The following is a 20,557-nucleotide window of genomic DNA, read 5'->3' on the forward strand; positions in this document are numbered from 1 at the left end:
CTTGACTTGACTTTGAAATATTGTACTATTTAGTGTTTGGAGCAGGATTGGTTTGGAGCAGGAGAGACAAGTGCTCAGATTGGATGAACTGAACATGATTCCATCTGATTGGAGGTTTAGATACTGGGGATGTAAGGGGTGAAGTGAAGGTAAACAGCATAGTGTCACAGGTATGCATGACACACACTCAACAGTAACACACAGTGCATGGGTTATCTCTGTCTCCCAAGTATCTGTCATTTACCAGACCAGACAATAGAAATCAATCCTGTCTGTCCATCAAACCAACTCTTCTAATACATGGACCCTTAGAGAAAAGCTGGAGCCTAGAAAGATTACTTTTGTTGACTTATCTCAGAAAATAGCTCAGAATGAGTCATTTACTTAGATATTATGTGGGGTGATGGTGGAAGAATTTGTAAAGAAACCTTTTATATTTTCCTATTCATGCCAAGCCTTTGCACTGTGATTATGATTCATTTTATAAGATAAATGTTTCTGGGAACCAATATCGTATTGTATTCACATTATTCTGAGTACATGCTATCTTGAATACCCTCCACCACAACAGTTCAACCTCTGCATCTTCTTTTTAGCTTGCTTGTGAGGAAACCAGAGATGGAGCCGAGTGAGCAACACTCCTTCAAAACTAAAATTTTAAGCATTATGCTCTTTATTATCCACAATGGCAGTGAATAGAGTTCAGTGAAAGAAATTTCAAAAAATGTGGATTCACACATTTATGAACATTTAAACAGAATCTAGATAACTTGAAGGCAAGAACATTGAACACAAGATGATGTGCAAGACAAATGTAGGCTTAAAATAATCCCATGAACCATTCCTCCATGACCTGGTGTCAGGCCACTAAACACAAAGGTCTGTCTCTATTTTGGGTGTCAGGAAGCTACAAATTATTTGTTCATGTACATACTTATTTATCTCTACTTGCAGGATCTCATATCATTATGATACTTATTATATTTATCTTGTTTAAATCAAAGTGATATTATATATTGAGAGTTAGAAGTAATGCCTTTGGAAATATCCTAAGATATGCTTCACCAAAGTAGATTTCACAAGGTATTAAGCTTCTGTTTGTCTAAAGAGGGTTCTGGATGAGGCTTTGGCTCTTTATTTTACAGAGGAGGAAACTAAGCAATCTTGAGTTTTTAATTCAGGGTGAAGATGGAGCAAATATTCTCAGTAATTTTCTATTTTTTCATAGCAAGTAGCACACCGTGTAGCAAATGAGTAGATTTTGCAAATGGATGTGTTTTCTCTAAATGGACAATGTTGAGACTTGAGTAAGTAATATGAGCTGTTAGACTATCCATGTTCTCATTCTTTAACATGCAAGTACAGTGCCCAATTTACATGCTAGGAACAATTTTTGAACAATGCTTGGCATACTCTAGACACTTAGAATGGGAGACAATGGTATTATTAATAAGAGTTGCTTACCTCAAACACACTAATCTCTTTTCATTTCTTCTGTTTCTTCTCTCTTAGAATCACCCATTTTGCCCAGGCTGTTCATCCCAGCTTACTGCCTCCTTCTGGCTCTGACCAGGAATACAATGTGACAGGTTTCACACGAGAGTTAGTAACAGAGGTGAGAAGAGCAGCTTTAGACTAGCTTCCTCCTGAAGCCAGAAAGACGCAGGCCATGCTGCTCTCACATGGCTCCTCTTCCTTTTGACTTAGCTCTGAAATTCCTGTCCTGGAAGTCTGAAAATGATCTCCCATTGGATATGGCTGTATGCTCATCTGGTCTTTGTCTATAAGGGCTTGCTGTTAGCTGCTGACTCTTTGGGAGGTTGAGACTTGTATAAATGAAATGAAATGAATAGAAAGACCAGTGACTGCACCCCACATTGTATTCTCCACCACTGGCATGCTGCAACCCCCAACACACATTCCCTTTGCATCCGTAATATTCACAAAGGAGCAACCAACATCGGGCAGGCTGGACTTGAACCAAATGCTTGAGACTCTGTCTATGACTCCCCTTGATAGCGTTTTCAGCTTCTAAATGATATTCTCATGTAGAATTTAAATCAACTCTTTTTTTTTTTCTGACTTAAACACAGTTAATACCCAATTTCCCGCACTAGTGAAGAGAATAATTTACAGCTGACGATGGAATTCATTGTATACTGGATTTTAGTTTTCTCGAGTTCTTCATTTCTAATTATGTTTGTCTGAGCCACCAATCCAGAATGCAGTGTGCAGTAGCCAAGGTGTTAGGTCTGATTTATTATTTTGCACACAGTGACTATGGCATCTAACATTTGACCTTGAAAAGACAATTTGTTTTTCTAGGATGCTTAGTTCCACCCCTCCCTTTACACAGACACTTTGGGAATAGTCATAAATATTTAAGGAAATCTACCCTGTATGTTACAATGTATATTAATTTAAATGTTTATAGGATGGACCAGAGGGCCTAGGACACCAGAGGTGTTTATTCCGGCTTATTAAAAGATTTGCTTTTTCCTCTGATATGGGGTACTCATTCAACATATAAGTAAGATTTGTTTCTAGATTTCATCTCTTCCCCTGCCAAACAAGAAGCTTCCTCGAATGGTTATTATTAGCAACTAACAACAGCTAAAACGTATATGTTACCTCATGCATGGGACTATGAACATCTCTTATTTCCTCTGTTTTGTTCCCCATAACATCTTTGTACAGCAGATTTTTACATTGGCTCTATTTTAGGTGAGGCAACAGATAGGCAATAGTGGGGTTTAAATAAATTGGCCAACCTGGATAATGTCCATGCAAGAGAAGAAAACCAAACAAACAAAGAAATAAACAAAATACTTTCACCTGGGAGCACAGATTCATGTTACCCCAGCTTCCAGTTTCCAACATAGCAATAGGTTGGTTTGTAGAGTTTTATAGTAACAGAGCAATGAAATTCATAAAGCAAGCCACTTTTCAAATATGTTCATAGAAATATCATGCAGATAGGTTAAAACAAAGGCAAGATACCACTATTATAGACCTCACACACCATTGGACAATGTTTTTAGCTTTTGGATTGGTAGAAATTGAGTGATATGTTTGTACATTCTCAATAGACTTACTGAATAGTCACAGAGATGTTAGGTCATACTCATAAAAGGACAATAGCTTTTCAAGAGGCTAAGGCAGCTCCAGATTACTTGCAATTGGGCCTAGAACCTACATTCGAATCTCTCTACAACCCCAGAGTTCCAATCACACTTTATAGTAATTTCAGCAAGTGTGTGTCTTCTTCCAGGAGACTTTAGGTCACAGTAATCTTTTTTTTTTTTTTGGTGGAAACACTGATATTTTACTCAGCTTTTCAAATCTTACCTTGCTACTGGGTCCCAGTCACATGATCATAAATAAGAATCAAAAGATAACACTAAAGCAGTTGAGTACTCACCTCTTGATTCTCTGCCTCTGCTCCAGGTTCTTTGTACTAACACTATCTTTAAGAAAGAGTAGTTCAGATGTGAGGACTGCACTGTTCCAGCCTCAGCCACTTGAGGAGGTCTGAGGTATTTGAACTTTAGACACTTGAGATAAGTGACTTTACCTTGAAGAAGGAAAGAATGACGAGAGACAAGCAGTCAAGAGGAAATGATAGAAAGCCCCCATTCTGACCAATGGACTGGTCATAGAGACATAAACTAAACAGAAAAATAACGAAAGTAACAGAGGTATGATTCAAATGGACCTAACAGATATCTAAAGAACATTTCACCCAAACACAGAAGAATATACCTTCTCAGCACCTCATAGAACCATTTCCAAAATTGAGCATATAATTAGTCATAATGCAAGCCTCAACAGATACAAGGAGTTTGAAATTAAGCCCTGTGCATCTTACCAGATAATCATAGATTAAAGCTGAGCTTCAACAATAACAGAAAGAATAGAAAGACTACATATTCATGGAAACTGAATAACTCTCTAGTCAACGATCAGTAGGTTGGGGAAGAAATAAAGAAATTAAAGACTTTCTAGAATTCAATGAAAATGAGGGCACAACATACCCAAACATGTGGGACATTGTGACACTTGCTCAACTATGTTCATAGCAGCTTTATTTGCAATAGCCAGAAACTGGATACAACTTAAATGTTCCTCAGCTGAAAATGGATAGAGACAAAGTGGTTCATTTACACAATGGAATACTACTCAGCCAAAAAAAAAAAAAAAAAAAAGGTATCATGAAATTTGTCAGCAAATGGATGGAACCAGAAAATATCATCCTGAATGAGGTAACTTAAACCCCATAGGACATGCATGGTATGTGTGGTAGCTTAATTATATTTGGCCCTGAAAGTGGCACTATGAGGAGGTATGGCCTTGTTGAAGTAGGGCTGGGAGCCAGTCTTCTCCTGTTTGTCTTAGGAACAAGATGTAGAACTCTCAGCTCCTCCTGTCCCATGCCTGCCTGGAAGCTGCCATGCTCCCTCCTTGATGTTAATGTACTCAACCTCTGCACCTGTAAGCCAGTACCAGCCAATTAAAGGCTGTCCTTGTAAGAGTCGCCCTGGTCATGGTGTCTATTCACAGCAGTAAGACAGTTTGTAATCACTTGTAAGTGGATATTAGCCATAATGTACATCATAAGCTTGCTATAATCAACATACCCAAAGAAGCCACAAAATAAGAAGGGCTCAAGGAAGGATGGTTGAATCTTTTCCACAAGGGGAAACAAAATAGATACTGGAGGTCAATGGAAGGAGGAAACTGGGTGGAAGCAGAGACGGAGGCATGAGTGGTGGAGATTAGATATAGGAAGAGCTGGGGCAAGAGAAGGGATACCAGTGGGGGCAGGCAATCTCTAAGATACGCCTGTGACCTGGGCTCAGGGGAGGCCATTACATTAGGGGAATCATAGTAGCAGGAGCTTGAGGAGGCCACAGTCAGGAAGCAGAGATCAGTGAAGGATTGAGCTTAGCTCACCATCTCATTTTTGTTCAGTCTGTTCTCTTATGAATCTTCTTCATACAATGTTTAGAGGAGACAATGAAGGAGTAGTCCAAAAATACAAAAGGAATTTCAATAACTCTGCGATGATGATTTTGAAGGTGTTTAACATATGATATCACAAAATGGAATTAATATCTGATTTGGCGGAAGACAGTGGGGGAAAAAAAAAGACTAAAGGCCTCTTGATGAAAGCAACTCCACTGAAGAGTACAGTTCCTGAAAATAACCAATGTGAAGAGTGTGGAGCTGAAGAGCTGAGCATCTGCTTAGATAAGTCAATTAATGCCAGGAATCAAAACAGTTAAAACCATACACTCTAGGCAGAAAAGTGGCTTCTTCTGCCATTTAACACTCTACTGTTCCACACACAGGCTAGCCTGGAACCAGCAAACAGTACGACCAGTTTTATTCTAGCAGAAAACCAAGAGAGAAGGAAGATGCTCTGGACCCTGATGTAATTAATGCCTTGGTACCACTCCACTAGGTGCCAGACATTATCCTAAATTCTTTCATCTGTTATCTCTAAGGTCCATGTGTGAAACTTGTGTGGAACTCAGATGTGGTCGTACAGTGATTGGTGGAGCTGGGAACACAGGGTTGTGTAGGAGCAATTGACAGATGAGAAAGCAGGAATCCCATTTATGTAGCTGGAGTTAGTCTCGCGGGCTTATCTCTGCTTTACAGACTGCACTGCAGAAAGCATAGAAATAAAGGCAGAAGAAGACCTCGGTCAAGTTCTGTTTCTGACAAATGATTTATGAGGGTTGAGACTCATTTTTGAACTTTCTGGACCTCCTTCCCTTAACTGTAGCATGAGTTTCTTTATATGAAATTAAATAGGATTAGGTGTCTCAGTGTCTGTGAAAGCTATTTGACCATATCTTTGAAGAACTGTGACTTCTTTGGTCATGAGGATGTTCTTGTTCCTTTGCTATTCTACCTAATGTGCCCTAATCCATGAGGAATAATAGGAAATTTCCAAGAAATAGAAGTTGGCTTAACCTAAATATTAGTATTGCCAATGTGAAAAACTCTAACATCACCTTTGAGGCACAACTGCGGGCATGTCTGAATGAATTTCTAGTCTGCATTGAGAAGAGATGATCTAGTTTTAAAATGGGTAACCCTATCCCATGGCCTAGAAAGTAAGCTGCTTGGGAGCCTTATCTTTTCCCTGCCTCCTGACTGCTGATGTACTACTGTGCCCAGCTGCCTCAAGCTCCAGTGGGCAGGCCTTCCCAGGCATGATGCACTGCATCCTCAAACTGTATAATAAACGCTATCTTTCTTAAGTTGTTTTCTTAGATCTTTCATCATAGCCTCAAGGAAAGTAATTAACATACTAACTTACTAAAACAAGATCTATTGTGAAGTCTAGAAATCACGTGAAACTTACCAAGTTCCACCCCATATTTTATAAAGACAATTGCCAAGCTCCCAGATGTTTGCTTTCCATTTCTCCTTTTTTCATCAATATTGTCTCTTTTAGACAACTCGCTAATTCATTTTTCAGCATTTCTGCCCATTCCTCTAGAACACACAAGGGTGGTATTGTAGCAACTGAGATCTTTAAAATGTATATGACCAAACACTCTGTGTCCTTTGTCTCTGTTGACAACATTTACTTCTGTGTAAATTCTCAGTCATCACGATGACATTCTGGAAGGGACTGCTTACCCCACTCAGTGTTCTGGATGATTTGGGAAGATATTTTGGAGCAGTTATAAGTGAACTCATCTTTCCTGTACTGTGATAGCATAAATTTTATAATGAGAAGTACAGAGGAGGAAGAGGCTGTTGATAATTTTAAATCAGTACAATATGTGTCAAGAGAAACCCAGAATCACTTAGACGTAATGTTGCGCATTTAAATGTTCTTTTGACATGCCATGCATAAGGAATATGGAATGGTAAGGGGCTTTTTCTAATGTTATCCAGGTAAAATTGAATAGAACTATGCCACTAGAAGAGAGCTAATGTCATGAGAGGTCATAATAAGAAATTGAAGATGACAGATATTATTTTTTTCAACTCAGTTCCTTCCATGTCTTATAAATATATCCCCTGTGATAATTTCCATAGCTCTAATCATCACTGGTTCTTAATATATACCTTTTGGGATTCTAGAACCACACAGATCATGAACTCAAAGGCAGAAATGTAGCTTTGCCACTTCTTCTAACACTTGTAGAGAAAGAACATACTGCCAAGCTTTGATTTAATCACCTCAGAGTGTTAAACCCTAACACTTAAAATAGATAAGTAAATGATTCTTGAAGGAGCATAAAATTCCTTTGTCTCCATTGGCAAGTCCATTATTTAAAACAGGACATTCTCTACAGTGTTTAAAAGTTGAGCTCTGCTCTAGGCCATGGGCCTCTTGCCAGGAACTAGCAAAGTGTAATAACTTAGAAAAGGCTAATAACTGTGAAATGTTATTACGTTATTTAGACATCGCTTGGAGAGAGACTAATAGCAGTAACATTATGTGTGAACTGCCAGGCGCAAAAGCCACAAAACTGGATCTCTGTTCATCAGCAACTCCACAGGGTAGCAGACCTTGTTCAGTTGGCCTGTGTGTAAATCTCATTACGAACTCTAGGCTCTCCATTGCTGCAAACCTGTCACATTCTTACCCAGCTCACAGCTTCTTTGACAGAATTGTTGGCTCTATTTGTCCTTAAGAGGGATGTAACTGATGGAATTGATGTTTAGAGGGGAAAAACGAAAGGTATGGACAACTACTGTAGAGAGAAAAGGTGAAGGTAAGAAATTCTCATGAAATATCATAATTAGACACATTGGGTTTAGGGGAACAACCCAACTCCATTTTCCTCTGTTAGTTGCTGGAAGTGACTCTCAGATAAAGGCTAGAGAGGAAGCTCAGGTAATATAAGACTGATAGCCTCTCCTGAGCAAGCTTTGAGGCACTTTGTTTCTCATGCATTTTAACTAAGGAGGCATTTAAATTTGTGTGTGTGTGTGTGTGTGTGTGTGTGTGTGAGAGAGAGAGAGAGAGAGAGAGAGAGAGAGAGAGAGAGAGAGAGAGAGAGCAAGAGAGAGAGAGAGAGAGATTGAACAAGCAAGAGCACAGGATGGGTAATTTTGTTTAATTATATTCAAAGAGCAGCAAAAGACAAGGGAGTTTAAGGGCCATGGGCAATGAGAAAGAATGTGGCAGTAAAGGGTTTGACTGAAGAGATCCTTTGTGAGGTGTCAAGATTTTAATACATTTTTCCATGTTTTTGTTTTAAAAGACAAAATTCAAATATTTCTCTTTCAGAAAACAGGAAGTCCGATGAAACTATTCCTTGAGTTTTCTTTATTAAAATTATCCACTCAAGATATTAGTTAGGGAAATAAAACATTAAGCTGCCATGAGTATAAAAATTTCAAACTCTGTATCTCCCTCGACAACTTGTAAAACCAGACTGTCATAAACTCTCTTCTTATCATAGAGGCCAAATTCATGATGATGGCAGCACAGCCCTGAAAGAGTTTGCATTCTGCATAGTATGATGACTTTGGGTAAATTATAGGTCTGCTTGGTTATTTTCTGTAATAGGTATACCGTGCCAACCAGAAAATGCACTGAATAGGAGAAAGGACAGCAATAAATAAAAGAGTATATGTATCAAAGAGTTCACACTGAAGACGCAATCATGTCTAAGACAAAATCAGAAGAACTATTGATAACTAATGGATTTTTCACATGTGATCAATTTTGAGGAGAGCTGATTTGGCCAGACAGCTTCCCACCAGTGAACTGGAGAAGAGATACCATTGGGAAATGCTATTTGATTTGCTTTTTGGTTGGTTGTTGGTTCTACTTTTGAGAAGCTGACTGAAAATAATTTCTAAGTTGCAAAAGCAATTCTGTGGTATCATCAGTTTCTGCTAGCTCTGAGGAGAAGCCATATTGGTCCTTGTGAGCTGTGGTTAGTGGAGGGCCACAACCCAGCTAAAGCTGTGTCCCAGAAGTCCTGTACATTTTCCATTGTCAATGCTACCTGGAAACTGTCCATTAGAGTCAAAGCGTAGAGAATGTCATGAAAATCTTGATAAAGCCTGAAGCTCTGAGAGAATTTAAATTGAAATAAGAACCATGAGGCCAACTGCCAGACAGATAAAGGTAGGTACCCAACTGTGTGCCTTAATCAGTGTTCTATCACCATGAGGACACACCATGACCACTGCACTCTTATAAAAGAAAGCATTTAATTCGGGCTAGCCTAGCATTCCAGAAGTTTGGTCCATTAGCATGGTGGGGAGCATGGTGGAATGTAGGTATAAATGTTGCTACAATAGTGGCTAAGACTTCTATATTCAGGTCTTCAGGCAGTAGGATGAGCCTCTGAGTCTGGCTCGGGGTTTTAAAACCTCAAAGCCCTATCCCAGAGACACACATCCTCTAACAAGCCCACACCTCCTAATCCAGTCTCAAGTAGCAACACACCTCGATGATTAACCATGCAAATATATGAGCCTGTGGGAGCCATTCCTTTACTTTTTTATTTAATTGATTATTTTATTTATTTACATTTCAAATGTTATCCCTTTTCGAGGGTGCTCCTCCAGAAACCCCCTAACTCATCCTCCCTCCCCTTGATTCTATGAGGGTGCTTACACAGCCACCCATGGACTCCCACCTCCCCACCCTGGCATTCCTCAATACACTGGTGCATTGAGAATTCTCAGGACAAAGGGCTTCTCCTCCTATTGATGCCAGACAATGCCATCCTTTGCTACATATAAAGCTGAAGCCATGGGTCCCTCCATGTGAACTCTTTGGTTGGTAGTTTAGTTCCTGGGAGCTCTGGGGGGGGGGTATGGTTGGTTAATATTATTATTCCTGTGGGTTGCAAACCCGTTCAGCTCCTTAACTCCTCCATTAGGAACCCCATACTCACTCCAAAGGTCGGCTGTGAGCATCCACCTCTGTATTTGCCAGGCTTTGGCAGAGAACATTTTTTGTTGTTATTTTGAGACAGGGTTTCTATGTGTAACCCTGGCTGTCCTGGAACTCACTCTGTAGACCAGGCTGGCTTCGAACTCAGAAATCTGCCTGCCTCTGCCTCCCAAGTGCTGGGATTAAAGGCGTGTGCCACCACTACCTGGCTCTGTACCCTATTTTTAATAGGGTTACTTGGTTCTCTTGAGTCTAACTCTGGAGGTCAACATGTTGAAGAATGCAAATCCATTCAGCCTTCTTTCTTTGTACAAAGCTCAAGTCCAAGTGGATCAAGGAACTCCCCATAAAACCAGAAGCACTGAAACTATTAGAAGAGAAAGTGGGGAAGAACCTAAAACACATGGGCCCAGGGGAAAATTTCCTGTACAGAACACCAATGGCTTATGCTCTGAGATCAACAATAGACAAACAGGACCTCATAAAACTACAAAGCTTCTGTAAGGCAAAGGTCACTGTCAATCGGTCAAAATGGCAACCAACAGATTGGGAAAAGATCTTTACCAATTCTACAGCTGATAGAGGGCTAATATCCAATATATGGGGTCCATTCTTACTCAAACAATATCGCTGGATCTCCTGTTTCAGGATTCAGTAGAAATGGGATGCTGTAGAGTAAAAAAGAGGATGGTCCTGTCACTGTTAACATGGAGGATTGTCAAGGCTACCCTGCAAATGGTTGGTTTTGTTATTATTGTTGTGTTTGGAGGAGGAAGATACAAGAGAAAAGATGATAATGCTGAACAGCTAAAATGAATTTAAAAAGATCTATTTTATAAATTTTCTTTCATTTAAACAACATTTCTTTACTTCTAATATCTATGAAAATTATCCTTTGACATCAGCAGACTTGGTGCAGTTGATCAGAGACTGGCCCTGAGTTCTCCTGCCAGCATATCCATCCAGCCCCTAGAAGATAGGTTCAGAGGTAAAATATAATTCTGTTTACTATGTAAGAGAAAACTTCTGCAGTTGGGAAGAAGAGAGAAAATACTAAATTCTGTGGGAAAAAGTAAACCTAAATTAAGGATTTGTAATATATTTAATATGATTATGCAAAGAGAAAGGCTTTTGTTACTAAAATTGGGAATCGAAGAGAGAATATCATGATAATCCTTCCATAAATGAAAAGAATTATAGAGAAGTTAAATGATTGCAGGACAATAACCACATGCTATCCATTAAGTGGAAATGTTTCAATAAACATTAAACCAAAACAAATTCGAGAACAAATAGATGTTTTTGAATAAACTTAAACAAATAAATTACTAACCAAATTTTTTTCTGTAAAGAAAACCAAAGACCAGTGACTTGACTGGTATATTTTGCCTCATGTTTGAAGAAAATACAGGAGAGGTAGCTCAGCTGTTAAGAACACTGGCTGCTCTTTGTAGGTGCTTGATTCCCAGCACCTACATGTGGCTTGCAATCCTCTGTAAAACCAGTTTCAGAAGATGCTGCCCTCTTCTGGTCTTTGTGGTATTTGTTTCTGACATATGTAAAGAATTTTTATAATTTAACAATGGTAAGACAATTAACCCAATTAGAAAACAAGTGAGAAATTTAAGAATATATTTCTCAAAAATTGAAGTGAATGTCAAAGAATCACAGAACTAGATTTAAGATAATGTAGATTAACATCACAGTGTGAAAGCACTTCTCATTTGCTAAATGACTATGTTGCTAACAGTAGACAAGTTAAGTGTAGATGCATATATAAAATTCAAATGTTCATCAAATCTCCAATAGGTGAACAAAATATCCATATAACAAAATATCATTTAGTAGTAGTCACAAAACCCCCCGTATGAATTCATATGAAATACCCAAAAGAAATAAGTCCATAGCAAAACCAACCAAACAAGCAAAGCAAATGATTCTGAGGAGTATATGGGCATTAGAGACTAGAAATGAAGCATGAATGTCAGTTGATGTGCTTTATATCTGCAAAGAAGAGAACTGGTACAAATGTAAATTTTAAAGTGAGGATGATGATGGCTGTACATGTGTGAATTTGCAAAAGTCTACTGAGTTTTTACTTCAAATGGGTGACTTTTATGTCAAATAATCTTTATCGCCATAACACTCTTTAAAAGATATTCAGTGCTTTCAGTAGCATAGTTATAACAACGTTACTGACATAATTAAAATGTATTAGAATGTTAACATAATATCAATTACTTTAGGCGATTGACAAGTGTTATTTGTTACCAATTTACACTTAATGTGACTTGGCACTTGTCCCAGACTTCTCAAAGCTCTTGAGACAGTGTTACAAGGCCTAAGGGAGATGCCAGATTAGCTGTTTCATTCATGAAATAGCTGAATGGCGTCTACAGACTTCGTGGAGTAGATTGGGTTGCATTCATTATCAGGGCCTTAGTGCTCTGTAGATCATGTAGCATGAGGCAAGGGAAACCTGCTTCCTGCCTGCTTAAAATGTATTGCTCGCCACTACTTCCTGGCCACCCTTTGCTCCCTAAGCATAAATACAGTAAGACCGGCCCTTTTCCTACTCACAGATACCAGTTCTTCCTTACCATAGTAGACTGTATTCCTCTGGAACTGGAAACCAAACTAAATCCTTTCTCTCATAAATTGCTTTCAGAAAATCTTTTTTTTTTATCATAACAACAAGAAAATAGCTACAATAATATGACAGTCCAGTATTTCACAACTGACTTGGTTGACATTCTTGAGAAACTCTTCCAATGAGATATACCCTGCAAGAGTTAAGCTGCATTCTGAAAGATTCCATTCTAAGTTTGACCTGGAATGAATCTCGGAGAACTCTTTTGGGAAATCCAGATCTAATCATCTCGTTTATAACTCTAAAAAATCACAGAAGAAATAGCAACACCCAGAATATTTAATTTCTGAAAAATATGTACATACTGTAGAAAACCATTCCAGAAATTAATATCAAGAGAAATTAAGTTGTAAGAAAATTTGAGGCAATTTTAATAATTAATGATCAATTTGATATGGTAATGAGTTTTCCTTTATATTCCTCAAAGTAAGTAATTCAGATTCTTCAATTGAATTTTAAAACAATCAAATATTTCAATTATAGAGATCCGGCAGACTCTGTGGCTAAAGAATTAGTGGGTGGCTCAATTTTTCGGGCCCCAATTACCAAACAAATGAATTCAGTATGAATGAACCTTTGAGAATATAAAGTAAATGGAACTTAGAGTGGGAGATAAATGATGAAACAGAGAGATGTTCCCTTCCCACATTATATAGGTGAAAGCGCATTCTTAAGCAGCATTGCTGGTAGCACATATTTCCTGTTTCTATTCACCTGTAAACAATGAAAAGTCCACAGTCATGAAGCCGGCTTTCATCCCATCAAGTGTCTCTCCATTCAGAAAGTTTCTGACTTGTACTAAATCCATTTACACCTAAATGCTTGCCTCAAATCTAAAAATCGTTTCCTTCCTACAATGTTTACATTGACTTTCCCTTTCAACATATGTAAAAAGAAAATCTGCACTTTTAGCAATTTTTAAGTCTATGTTATATTATTAGTAACAAGATATTTCCAAGCTCGGTTTTATTACCTGAACTTACTTGCCTGGCAACTGGAATCACCTGACTGACTAACTTGTTACCTTTTCCAACTGCTCTGTGTCTATGAGTTCAACTATTTAGGTTCCAAGTATGTTAGACTGTTTACTATTTATCTTGCTGTGCCGGGCTTCTTTCAGTTGCCATAACACCCTCCACATGCATCAATGTCTGAGCAAACAGCAGTGTTTCATCTTGTTCTGTGGTAGACTAATATATGTTACACATTCACAATACACACATTTTCTTGGTTCAGTTAGCCTTTGCACATACTTGTGTTGATTCCAGATGATAGCTACTATTAAAAGTGCTACAGTGGACCTAGGAAAGTAGATAGCTACTTAACAGACCATTTTCATTGCTAGTGAAAAAATATTTCTTAAAGCTTCTTTTCTTTATCCTTATGTATTGACTGTGTTGGTTGCATTGTCCCTTGTCCCCAGCTTTCCCCTCACATATATATCTTCCAAATTGCTATCTTTTTTGGTCTCAAAGTGTGTCTTCTGTGATTTTCACTCTTAGATCGACTAGTTTTGGTACTAGACTTCTTTAATTAATGCTTTCTTTAATGCTTCTTGAAGCATTTTTCTGATGCTGGCAAAAGTAAAGGATGTTTCTGATGCTGGTTTTAATGGAGAGACTGGTTCTGCTTTAAGCCTAGGTAAGGAGAAGCTGACACTATCCAGAAGACAGGTAGGAACTCTAGGGAATAGGGGACATGTAGCTTCCGATAGTCTTAGGCAAATGATTATTGTGCTAGAAATGAAATGGCTATTTTTTGGAAGAGAGGTACTTGTCCATGACACCAAGTAAGAATAGCCTATGGGCCACACTTTTGCACCATGGAAGCAAGTTTATAAACCTATACATAAAAGACTTTCACAGCACACAATATAATCAACTATATGTAACATATATTGTATGCCAGGATATTTTCTGAAAGGCATCTATATTTTCTACTCGTTCCTAAAATCAAAGTTGATGCCTAGAAGATTTGCATAGTTTATTGCATTTTCTCATCTCATAAGCAGGCCATTTTGAGTCTGTCTGAATTTTAAAATCTGCTCACTTTACTATACATTTCACAAATTAGCAATTATAATAATAGAGAATGAAATAGTAAAAATGATAAACTTTACCCAGAGAACCATCTAGTTCATTTCCATTGGCAAACAGTAATTAGGAGAGAGGGGATGTCAATTCTATGGCCCATAGCACACCTGGAAGAGTCTTCTCCTGGGCTGTATTTGTATATGAGATGTCTTTCTTTTGCCTCACACATTGTTTTCTCTGGTGAGTCTTTTCCCTCAACATTTGCATATCTTTAAATGGAGCGTTGTTCCTTATACTCTGCCAGTTACTGTCTGTTCTTCTGCTCCACTGCATTTAACTACAAAGCTCTAGGCATGATGGAAAACTATTCATTTTAATTTCTATAGTGTATGATATGTGTCCTCAATTTGAAAGTCCCTGTTACTCTTTAGTCTTTGTAGAGAGAAGCAGGTAAGTTACCTTTTCCATTCTAAGCTGTTTAGAAGCAGTAGAAGATTTTACTCAAAAAAAAAAAAAAAAAAAAAAAGGAACACTAAGGTCATCTTACTCCATCACTTAAAATAATCAAAGCACCTGCTAATGAAACTAAAAGGAGTGTGTATGTGTGTGTGTGTATGTGTGTGGGGGTGGGGGGGTGGGGGGCACGGGTGCATCAGGAATCTATCACAATGGAAACACTGTTTTTAATTTCTTTTAAAAGCTTATAGTTTTATTACTAATTTATAATTTTTTGATTATGTTAAAAGACACTACCCTGATATTTTCCTGAAAGGGTTCTGAAGATGAGTAACAGGTGAGCTGTGTTGACTCATAGATTCATGAATGATTTTTTACTGTATTGATCCTGAAATAATTAAAATAAATACTAGGACTTTTACACTTTGGTTTGTGGATCACATTCATAAACTTTAACAGTAGCTTTAAAAGTCTTAAGAATTGTTTCAGGTGCTAGAGAGATGGTTCAAGGATTAAGAGCACTGGCCGCTCTTCCAGAGGCCCTGGGTTCAATTCCCAGAACCCACATACAGCTCACAACTGTCTGTAACTCCATTTCTAGAAGATTCAACACCCTCACACAGACATACATACAGGCAACACATCAATGCACACAAAATAAAAATAAATAAATTTTAAAAATATATTTTTGTCTTTTCTCTCCAGATGCCTTCAACTTTTGTTTCCACATCTCATAAAATTGAAGTATTATTATTCAATTGTGCAAGACACATGATTCTACTTCCAAATTTAAAACTGAGGTAGACAAGGGTAATACAGAGGAAATGAATGGGAACAAACAAGAATCTGTAAAGCCGTTCTATAAATGAGGCTTCTGTGAATTTCAGGAAAGCAGGGGTCAGAAAGCAAACCATAATCTACATCCAGCTCTGTCTGACTTAAGCCGTTATCTTTCTTTTCCTTGCCATTGCACTTTACATTCCATTTCCCCTGGGACTACCAACAAGGTTTCAGCGACTCATTGCAGCTTGTGACTGAAGGAGGATCCACACTGAAGAAGATAGAGGCATGAGAAAATAAAGTCACCCAAATGCCTCCCGCAGCCTGGCAGTCAAGGAGCGACTGCACAGTCTGCCAGTGGAGGAGGTCCAAATGCAGGGTGAATCATCCTTTGCCTTTGGAGAAAGATGGATTTCGTTCACATTGCAAGTGGCTTTCTAGCAAATCAATGACTCCCTTTCCATGGCTGGAAAGGTCAGGCACCTCTCACTGGGATGCAGGCAATGGCTCTGCCTTCTATATCCCTTGATCTCAAACTGTTGCTTGCAAACGTTCCCTCCATCATCTTTTCTGATGGATTCTCACTGCTGCTGAGGCCAGCTGCTCACACAATATGCTGGTGGCACATTCCTGGCAGGCACTTCCTCACAGTCAGTCTTGTTTATGGCCTTTCCAGCTGACTGCATGTTCTAAAGCTCACCCGAGCTTCAGAATCAAAAGAACACAGATGCTGGTAGGTATGAATCTTCCTGGGTTAAGTCAAAATTTGTGGGTTAAATGCATATTTATGATATTCATCATTTTATGTTAACTAAGCAACATGGGACAAAACAACAGCAGTCCTTTGTATATTCTTAAGATGCATAAACATATCAAGCGACTGCCTTACTGAAGACCACTGCATTAGCTGACAGAATTATAGGATGTAGGAAGACATAGTTGGTTCTATTTTTTTTCTTGATTACTCAGATCAATAAAATTAGACTGCTAATGGGTCCAGTTAAATTAGCTCAAGCACAGAGAAAGAATTTATTGACCCACAAAAGTGAAAAGAGCTTAGCTTTTGTATTAGTTCCATCTGGGCACTAAATGACATCAGAAATCTCTTCCCTTCTCTCATCATCTCATCCTTTCATCCTCTCTTTTTCTCTTTCTCTTTCTCTTTCTCTTTCTCTTTCTCTTTCTCTTTCTCTTTCTCTTTCTCTTTCTCTTTCTCTTTCTCTTTCTCTTTCTCTTTCTCTTTCTCTTTCTCTTTCTCTTTCTCCCCCTCCCCCTCCCCCTCCCTCTCCCTCTCCCTCTCCCTCTCCCTCTCCCTCTCCCTCCCCATCTCTCTCTCTGCTCTCAAATTCTATACCCATACCAATCGTCCCATAGAAAATCCCCAATATCTGATTGTTAATAGGCCATCCACTATGTCACTGAAGCTAGAAAGACTGGTGAATTGCTACAAATCTTGATTGACATTCAAACCTGAACTTATACAGGAAGACTCCTAAAATCAGTTGCTTACCCAAGAAGAATCCCAGAAATTGAACTGGGTTTCATAGCTCCGTGCAAAAAGGATGTACAATATGCTACTCCCTTGGAGAATTAATCATTTTTCCAACACTTCCTTCCAATATTGTTACCAATACCTGAATCTTTGTCTTCATAATTATTGACTGCCTAGATGGGATGGTCTATAACTTTAATCCCAGCCAGTACTTGGAAGGCAGAGGCAAGAGAATTGCTGTGAGTTTGAGGTTAGCCTGGTCTACACTGAGTTCCAGAATAGCTAAGACTACACAGAGAGAACCCTGCCTTGAAAAACCAAATTAATTAATTAATTAAATTAAATTAAAATAAGAAAATCCTTATTTCCTATGGTGGTTCCATCAGGCAGAGCTTATTCAATTCCTCATTGTGCTCTTATTCCTAAACATACTGATGAGGAATAGTGATTTCCTTCTCGTTAGATCAACTAATTTATCTTTTCCAGTACAAGAAGATTTTAGTAACATAACACTATTTGGGGAGTAGGATTTCATTACATTTTGTTTATTTTCATGCTATCTGAGATTTTAAAAAAGAAACTTGAAAGTATTCAGTCCAATAAAAGCATAACAAACTCATCAAATAGTCTTATATTAATAAGTGATAATCACTAGTTTTAAATGCCTTAAGTGTCATTATTATATTTCCTTAGAAATTGTACATGGACAAGCAAGGCCTTGGAACTAATGAGGAAATGAGCTGGGCTTTATAACAGATCTGTCTTGCTGTCTGCTCATGTAGGCTATCCTTTAGGAAACCACATTATTGTGCTTTTTTTGTCATTTCTGCAATTATGGCTCTCACTTGAATGAGTCTTATCAAACAGTTAATTGAAGAACTTCTTAAATAAGGAATGCTGTGGTTTGGTTTTTTTTTTTTTTTTTTGACAAGGCTGAAAAATCATGTTCATTTAAATCTTTTGGTCAGCAACCTGAATTTCTCACATTGGTCTATAATTCTAGTTAAATTGGTAGATGAATTAATATGATCAGTTCAATAATATCACAGCAAAGTCCATAAGAAGTTGAAATCAAAATGGAGCCACATTAATCCACTCTTCTTCTTTAAAAAAAAAATCATGCAATAAAGAAATTGTTTATAGGATAGTATACAACAGAGCACATTCTTTTGCTTATTTAAAAGATAAATTAATTTTAAGTTCTAATTCCTGGGACTATCATCTTGTAGGTGACACATAGGATAAGTGAGGTGGCAGAGTATAAGGAATCCACTAGGAAATAGTATTTGTAATAATCCTACCAAGGAATCAGAGATTACCTTGATTCTTATGTGTGTTCTCCCATGGTCAAACTGAAGAAAAGAAATACTGCTTATACTTGCTAGACTTGGAAACAAGAACAACAACAACAAAAACAACAAAAGACTGGTAGCTGACTCGAATCCAGAGTCAAGGATATATGCACTCCTCAAGCCTGTATAATAGTGGATTTTCTTTTGAGGGAATTTTAATAATAACCTCAGTCTATTTTCTTCACTTCTTTTATTACTCTGAAACCCAAAATGTAGGAAAGGCTATCCAATGACTTCCCCACCTAGGGATCCATACCATATACAGACACCAAACCCAGACACTATTGTGAATGCCAAGTGCTTGCTGATAGGAGTCTGATATACCTGTCTTTACAGAGGTCTATGTTTGCAGCCAATCATTGGACTGAGCATGGGTCCCCAATGGAGAACTTAGAGAAAGGACTGAAGTAGCTTTGCAACCCCATAGGAAGAAAAACAATATCAACCAGCCAGCCCCCCCATCCCCCCCATCGGCCCCAGAGCTCCTAGGGACAAAGCCACCAACCAAAGAATAAACATAGAGCAACCTTTGGCTCCAGCCACATATGCAAGCAAAGGATGGTCTTGTTGGACATCAGTGGGAGGAGAAGTTCTTGGTTCTGTGAAGGCTTGATGCCCCAGTGTAGGGGAATCCCAGGTCAGGTAGGGGAGAGTGGGTGGATGGGAGACCTCCCTTATAGAAGCTGGGGGAAGGGAAATGGAATAGGAAGTTTCCAGAGGAGAAACAGGGAAACGGGACATTTGAAATGTAAATAAAAAAAATATCCAATAAAAAGAAAAGAAAATAGGATAATACAGGCAGATTTTTTTTTTTCTTTTTGGACACAGTATCATGAAAAGATGATATAAGGCTCAGTTAGGAGGAATTCTGTTGGGCAAGAAGGTAGGCCCTATTAGTGAAATAAATCTACTCCACAAGTAACCAAAAATATTCCAACCGCTTAAACTGAGAAAATAAATGTTTTGGTTTTTTTTTAGCCCTATGAGGTTAACAGTTTTCATTCTTTATTTAGTCTCCTACTTAACCCCCTCCGTATGATAACTAAGTCAAATATTTATTTATCTTAGAGCTTGTTTTCATAGCCACTCATTCTAAAGCTCTTTATAAACTCGATATCAGTTAAGGATTTTCAAAGTACCAGAAATACTTAGAACAAATTGAGACTCAGCTCTTCTCCAGAGATGCCATATGCAAATGCTATCAGATGGGGACAGTGCCCATTTTAACTTCAAGCAGTCACTCTAAAGCATGGTGTGCCCTATGGTGAGTCATGAGCAATGATGTGACCAGCAGCAACAGTTTTGTGTATTTATTTAGTCTCTACTTTATAGGCTGGGAATTCTGCATCTAACCGTATCACATGATCTTCACACATAAGCGAATGAAGCTACTGATGATAATGTTCACCCCTCAAATACTAATGAGACAAAGAAAGCCAAGCCTTTAGACAACCTGCCCTTTGGGTTCACATTATGAAGGTTTAAGCTTTAATTCTGGGGCTTATAGCCCTGAAGTCTATGCTCCTAAACCACAGAACTTTTTAATTTGTTGAAAACCTTTTAAATCTCCTGTCTACCTTTGCCCTTGAAGTTGTGACAATGGCATAGATCTCACCTCATTCATTCCATTTGAATAGCTACCCTGAAAAGACTTTTCAAATATATTTATAAAGGGACACTTGAGTTATTGTTATGCATTTTTCCTGAAACAAAATCACACTGATCATTCAATTATTTCCATTTATTAAATACTGGTTGTGTTTCTGCCTTATCCAAGTGACATAATAAAAGGCACTGAGGATTCTTTGTACCTCAGCCAAAGTTCAAGTGCTTTTTCAGAAATGCATGTCTATGAACAAAAGTTACGAATAATCTTATGGCAAAATATCTCCAAAGACAAGTTGT

The sequence above is a fragment of the Mus caroli genome, unplaced genomic scaffold (genome assembly GCF_978045245.1).
Source record: "Mus caroli unplaced genomic scaffold, Mus_caroli_1 scaffold_13, whole genome shotgun sequence".
Lineage (NCBI taxonomy): Eukaryota > Metazoa > Chordata > Mammalia > Rodentia > Muridae > Mus > Mus caroli.